Source organism: Panthera leo, chromosome A2, assembly GCF_018350215.1.
Source record: "Panthera leo isolate Ple1 chromosome A2, P.leo_Ple1_pat1.1, whole genome shotgun sequence".
Lineage (NCBI taxonomy): Eukaryota > Metazoa > Chordata > Mammalia > Carnivora > Felidae > Panthera > Panthera leo.
The window spans coordinates 133880102-133886535 of record NC_056680.1 but is presented as its reverse complement, the minus strand read 5'-3'; positions in this window follow the sequence as shown (position 1 = coordinate 133886535).

Sequence of the window (6434 nt, the reverse complement as noted above, 5' to 3'; positions counted from 1 at the left end):
TGGCACATGTAGTCCTGCTGATCAGATTGGTAGTTGCCTACTTTTCATTGTAATTAATTCCCTTTTCCATTCATTTACTCAAAGCTTTGCAATAGGCATTTTGGGCAAAAAATGGAGAAATCTGTGTGCTTGATAAGAAGGAAGTATCCATTCTGGGGCGCCTGGATGGCTGAGTCGGTTGAATGTCCAACTTCGGCTCAGTTGTGGTTTGTGGGTTCAAGCCCTATGTCGGGCTCTGTGCTGACAGCTCGAAGCCTGGAGCCTGCTTCAGATTCTGTGTCTCCCTCTCTCTCTCTGCCCCTCCTCCGCTCGTGTTCTGTCCCCCTCTCTCTCAAAAATGAATAAACTTAAAAAAGACTAAAAGAAAAAAAGAGGAAAGTTTCCATCCTAAGTTTCTCATAAACCATAATAGACAATAATTTAATCCCCAGAGAACAACAGCCATCATCTATCAATCTATTAGAAAAATTCCAGGATTTGCAAACTTAAATCGCTCTCCACCTCAGGCAACAATTAACTCTATATCATCAAAATGACATATCCTCCCCCTTAGAAATTATATTTTACTGTCAAGAGTCTTCATCTATTGTTTGGCTCGGAAAGATTCTGTGAAAATTTGCTCTGAGGAGCCACCCTTCACAGAAACAAGTTTTTCTGGTTAAACCCTATCTGTCTTAATTTTCTAGGACTGACGTCACGAGTGACCACGCACTTGGTGGATTACGACAGCACAGATTTATTCTCTCAGAGTTCTGGAGGCCAGAGTGAAATGAAGATGACATAGGGCTGGGCTCCCTCGGGAGGCTCTAGGGGAGAATCGGCCTCGCCTCTTCCAGTCTGGTGCCTCATCCTGGGTTTGTGGTAGCTCACCTCCACTCTCTGCTTCTCTGCTGTGTCCCCTCCTCATTTGTCAGCCAACCACCCCCCCCCCCCCGCCTTTCTCTTATAAAGATACTTGTCATTGGATTTAGGGCCTGCTCAGATAATCCAGGATGATCTCGTTTCAAGATCCTTAACCTAATTACATCTGCGAAGACTGTTTTCCAAATAAATTAATATTCACAGGTCCCAGGGATTGAATGTGGACATATCTCTCCGGGGGAGGGGGGGCACCATTCAACCCACTATACCATCCAACCTCCATTTAATGAGCAATACATCACATTCACCTTGTAGACTCTTATTCTCTCTTTCTGAACCATGAACAACAACCTCAAAATGCGGAATCTGTTTATAATAGATATTATTGGTTTAGTCTATGGCTGCTAAATAAATTAGGTTATTATAACCAAAAAGCAGTTTAGATTTTTTTCTTTGGTTCTTTAAAAAGGTCTTCAGATCTTCAGCAACTGTACCTAGCTCATTTCAAATTAACAGAGAAATATGATGCAATACTATTTACTGTTTAATTATTTTCATTCTATTAATCCTGATATCTCCTTTGAGATTTCTTTTGAAGTATAACTGAGAATTTAAGACTTCAAAAACTCTTTTTTCTTATCTTAAATATAACTTTCCTTGTGGTATTATTTACTTAAGTTAGGAAAACTTTCTTTGTGATAGTACTTACTTAAGTTGCAAAGAAATATGTATGTTTCGGTATGTGTATAAAATTTGAGAATTTTTAAACATCTTATGCATATTTTCATTTTTTTCTTTAAAAAAATTTTTTTAACATTTATTCATTTTTGAGAGACAGAGAGAGACAGAGTGCAGGTGGGGGTGGGGCAGAGAGGGAGACACAGAATCCGAAGCACGTTCTGAGCTCTGAGCTGTCAACACATGGCCTGACGTGGGACTCGAACTCACGAACCATGAGATCATGAGCTGAGCTGAGGTGAAGTTGAATGCTCAACCGACTGAGCCACCCACGTGTGCCTCATTTTTTTCTTTATGGATGAGCAAAATAAAACACATTTGAGGTAATTACACATGATCGACTTTGAAATAAAATTGAGAATATCTCACTTTAAAATGCTGCCTTTGGTTTTTATCTCATGTGAAAAGTCCAGGAATTGTTTAAGTAGAAGTCTGAAGTTATCCACTGTGTGATTTTGGACATGATACTTTACTTTTCCAAATCTCCATTTCTTCATCTGTCCAGTTTGAATAATGCGACACTCACAGGATTAAGTGAGTTTCCCTATGTAAAGCTTCTAGCAGTGGGTGAATGTTCGTTTTTCTCTTCCTTCCTGAAGAGTTGGTTAAATTGGTCATTATTAGTTGACTACTACCTTTCTTTAATAGCTTCTTCCTGCTGTTTTTCATATTTTCACGGTTTCAAATTGTGATTGCCAAGGGCACCAGTAATGCCATTTAGGCTAAGGATAAACAGCAGAGGGCGCCTCAGCGGCTCAGTCGGTTGTCTGACTCTTGATTTCAGTCATGATCCCAGGGTGGTGGGATTGAGCCCCAAGTCTGGCTCTGCACTGAGTGTGGAGCCTGCTTGGGATTCTCTCTCTCTCTCTCTCTCTCTCTCTCTCTGTCTCTCTCTCTCTCTGTCCCTCTCTCCCACTTGTGCTCTCTCTCTAAAATAAAAAATAAATAAAAAGGATAAATAGCCCACCCAGTAAGCAAATAGGGGTGTCCACTTGGCTCAGAGCAATGAAGTGATTTCCAGAAGCGATTCCTCTCATCCATGCGAAGCCATCTCTCAGCAAGATAGCTCTTTCTTCCCTCCAATCACTCGTCAGGAAGGCAAACAGGAACTAAGCGATCTCATCTGCAAAGACAAATTCATTGTATATTAGACTATAATGCATTACATAATCCTAAAAGATTAATAATTAGGATGCTGTCATAAAGGGATTATATTCTAAGTCTAATAGGAAAGATAACGCAGGTATAAAAGTAACTATAAAAGTATTAGAATAGTATATTTTTCTCCTCTCAGTCTTTATGCTATTGATGTCATATATTTTACTTTATACATGTTATAAGTCTGCTATAACCCTTTATACTACATTGATACTAGTTTTGTTTACACAGTCAGTTATCTTTTAAAGAGATTTAAATAATAAGACAGAACACATTGATCAGTGTAGCTACCCTTTCTGGTGCCCTTCGTACCTTTGTGTAGATCTATATTTTCAATGGTATCATTTTCCTTCTGCCTGAAAAAAGTCCTTTGCCATTTCTTGTAGTGCAGGCTTGCTGGTAATGAATTCCTTCAGCTTTTTATGCCTGAAAAAAAATCTTTTTTTTTTTTTTTACTTTCTATAATTTATTTTTTATAATTTACATCCAAGTTAGTTAGCACATGGTGCAACAATGATTTCAAAAGTAGATTCCTTAAGCCCTTTGCCCATTTAGCCCATCCCCCTCCCACAGCCCCTCCAGCAACCCTCTGTTTATTCTTTATATTTAAGTCTCTTATGTTTTGTCCCCATCCCTGTTTTTATATTATTTTTGCTTCCCTCCCCTTATGTTCACCTGTTTTGTATCTTCAAGTCCTCATATGAGTGAAGTCATATGACATTTGTCTTTCTCTGACTAATTTCGCTTAGCATAATACCCTCCAGTTCCATCCACGTAGTTGCAAATGGCAAGATTTCATTCTTTTTAATTGCCGCGTGATACTCTGTTGTATATATATACCATATCTTCTTTATCCATTCATCCATTGATGGATATTTGGGCTCTTTCCATACTTTGGCTATTGTTGATAGTGCTGCTATAAACTTTGGGGTGCATGTGCCCCTTTGAAACAGCACACCTGTATCCCGTGAGTAAATGCCTAGTAGTGAAATTGCTGGGTTGTAGGGTAGTTCTATTTTTAGTTTTTTGGGGAACCTCCATACTGTTTTCCAGAGTGGCTGCACCAGCTTGCATTCCCAGAAAAAATTCTTATTTCATCTTCATTTTTGAAAGATGTTTGCACGGGATATAGGATTTTAGGTTGCCAGATTTTTCTTTCGGTGTTTTATTGATGTTTCTCTGCTGACTTCTCATGTCATTTCCAACAAGAAATCTGAAGTCATCCTTATCTTGGTTTAACATTGTTTACGGTTAACATTAAACATTAACACTTAACCTTGTTTTTTTTTTTTTCCTTCAGCTGCTTTTAAGACTTTCTCTTTCTCTCTGGTTTTGAACGATTTGGTTATGATCTGTCTTGGTATGATTTTCTTCATGTTTCTTGGGCTTGGGGTTCATTGAGATACTTGGCACCAATGGTTTATTGTTTTCATCAGATTTGGAAAATATCTGATCATTATCTCCTCAGATATTGTTTCTGTTTCCCTCTCTCTTCCTTCCTTTGGCCACTTGAAGTTGTCCCATAGCCTAATGAGGAGGCACTGTTAAATTTTTTCCACTTGAGTTCCAAGTGGAAACCTTTGGATATTTTCTATTGCTAGATCTTCAAAACCACTGATCCTATCCAGTGTATTTTTCACTATAGACATTGTAATTTTCATCTCTAGAAATTTGATTTGGCTCTTTATCAAATCTTCCATGTCTTTAATCTTTGCAGCATGTGGAGTACAGTTATAACAATTGTTTTCAAGTCCTTCTTTGCTCTTCTAACATATGGGTCAGTTTCAGGTCTTCTTTATTGATTGATTTTAATCTTCATTATGGGTCACATTTTTCTGTTTCTCTGCATGCCTGGTAAGTTTTTATAGGATGTCAGAAACAATTTTACCTTATTAGGTGCTGGATATTTTTGCATTCTTGAGCTTTGTTCTTGGATACAGTTAAGCTACCCAAAAACAGTTTAATCCTCCTGGGTCTTGCTTTTAAGATTTGTTAAAAGGGATCAGAGCTGTGCTTAGTTAAGGGCTAATTATTTCCTGCTACTGGGGAAAGGCTCTTCTGAGTAACCTACTCAATGTTCTGTGAATTGTGAGATCTTTCAGTTTGGCTGAGGGGAACAGGTAATATTCTAGCCCCTGTGTAAGCACTGGGTACTTGTTTCTCTAACCCTTAGTTTAGGGTGGTCATCTGTCCAGCACTGAGTAGTTTACTGGTCAGTCCTCTGCTGAATATTGATGGGGGCACTTCTGTACATCTCCAGGATTCTGTCTGTGTAGCTCTGTCTTTCCCAGCGCTCTGTCTCATGAACTTGAGCGGTCTTGATCTCAGACTCTCAGCAATGTCTCATCAGTTTAGGATGTCTGTCAGGCTCTGCCTCAGTCTCCCCTCCATGTACTATGGCCAGAAAACTCTCTGAAGACAGTAGGCTGGGACGATAGTAGGGTTCGTTTCATTTGTTTCTCAACCCTTAGGGTCACTATCCTCCCCTGCCTGATGGCCTGGGTATTGAAAATTGTCCCATATGTTCTGTCCATTTTCTTGTTCAAGTGTGAGAGTGAATAGATTCACAGTCTATTAAAAGTCCTCAGCTCATGCCTGGGGAGGGGGGCTAACCGCCTGCATCTGTGTCTATGTCTGCATTTGCTTGTGCCCCAGCTCCTGGGGGCATTGCATCCAAGGACACCTCGACCTCCTCAACCTCCTTGACCTCCACAGTGGGGTCATCCGGGATGCCTGGGTCTGAAAAGCTAAGCCTGAGCTGTAGTAGCGTCTGAGTGCCTGGCAGCCACCCTCCTGTGCCACCCATGGTTCTGGAGGCACTGCAGGCTGGAGAACAGAGCCAGGGCACCTCGGTGGTGGCCATCAAGGTAATTAAAAAATAATACATACATGTATACATACATACATGCATATACCTAAAATAACTGTAATAAGATTTATAATAGGATGAGTCTTTTAAGAGAAATACAAATCAAGCATTTGAAGGATTCAAAAGAGAGAAACAAGTTTGCAGAAGGCTTTTCTGGAAGGGATAACTCTAGATTAGGGGAGGAGCCAATATGGCAGAGCAGCATGGAAGCTTTTTGTGTCTCTTGTCCCTGAAATGCATCTAGATTGACAACAAACCATCTTGCACACCTAGAAAATTGATCTAAGTTTGAACCACAGAACTTGGCAGGTATGCAGGGCAGAGAGGTGAACTGCACTAGAGAGAAGCCAAGGAGATAGGGAGCTGTTTTTGCTTGTGGAAGGGATAGCCCTGGGGTCAGGCCTCTAGGTATGGGTAGAACTTGCATGTGCAGAAAGGGCATACAGGTAGAAGGAAGAGAATGAAGGAAGAGAAATGAAGAGAGGCAATTCAGCAAAGGGATAAGTATGGGAGAAAGTAAGTAAGTCCTACAGTATAGACAGTTTCGTGAAAATGTTTCCAGGAATAATTTTATGTATTTCATAACTTAGAAAGTATTCTTCTTTTATGGTTGGAATGATCTCTTCTTACGCTTTAAACAATGATCCTTTACAGACTGTGGACTCTACACCATGCAATCAAGCTGCCTGGGGCTCTAGTTTTTTCCTTCATTATGAAGGGTTTATTGAGTGCTAGTCAATGTTCCAGGAGCAGGGGCTATATTAGTGAACAAAACAAAGACCTCAGGCCTCGTGGAGCTTACATCAAG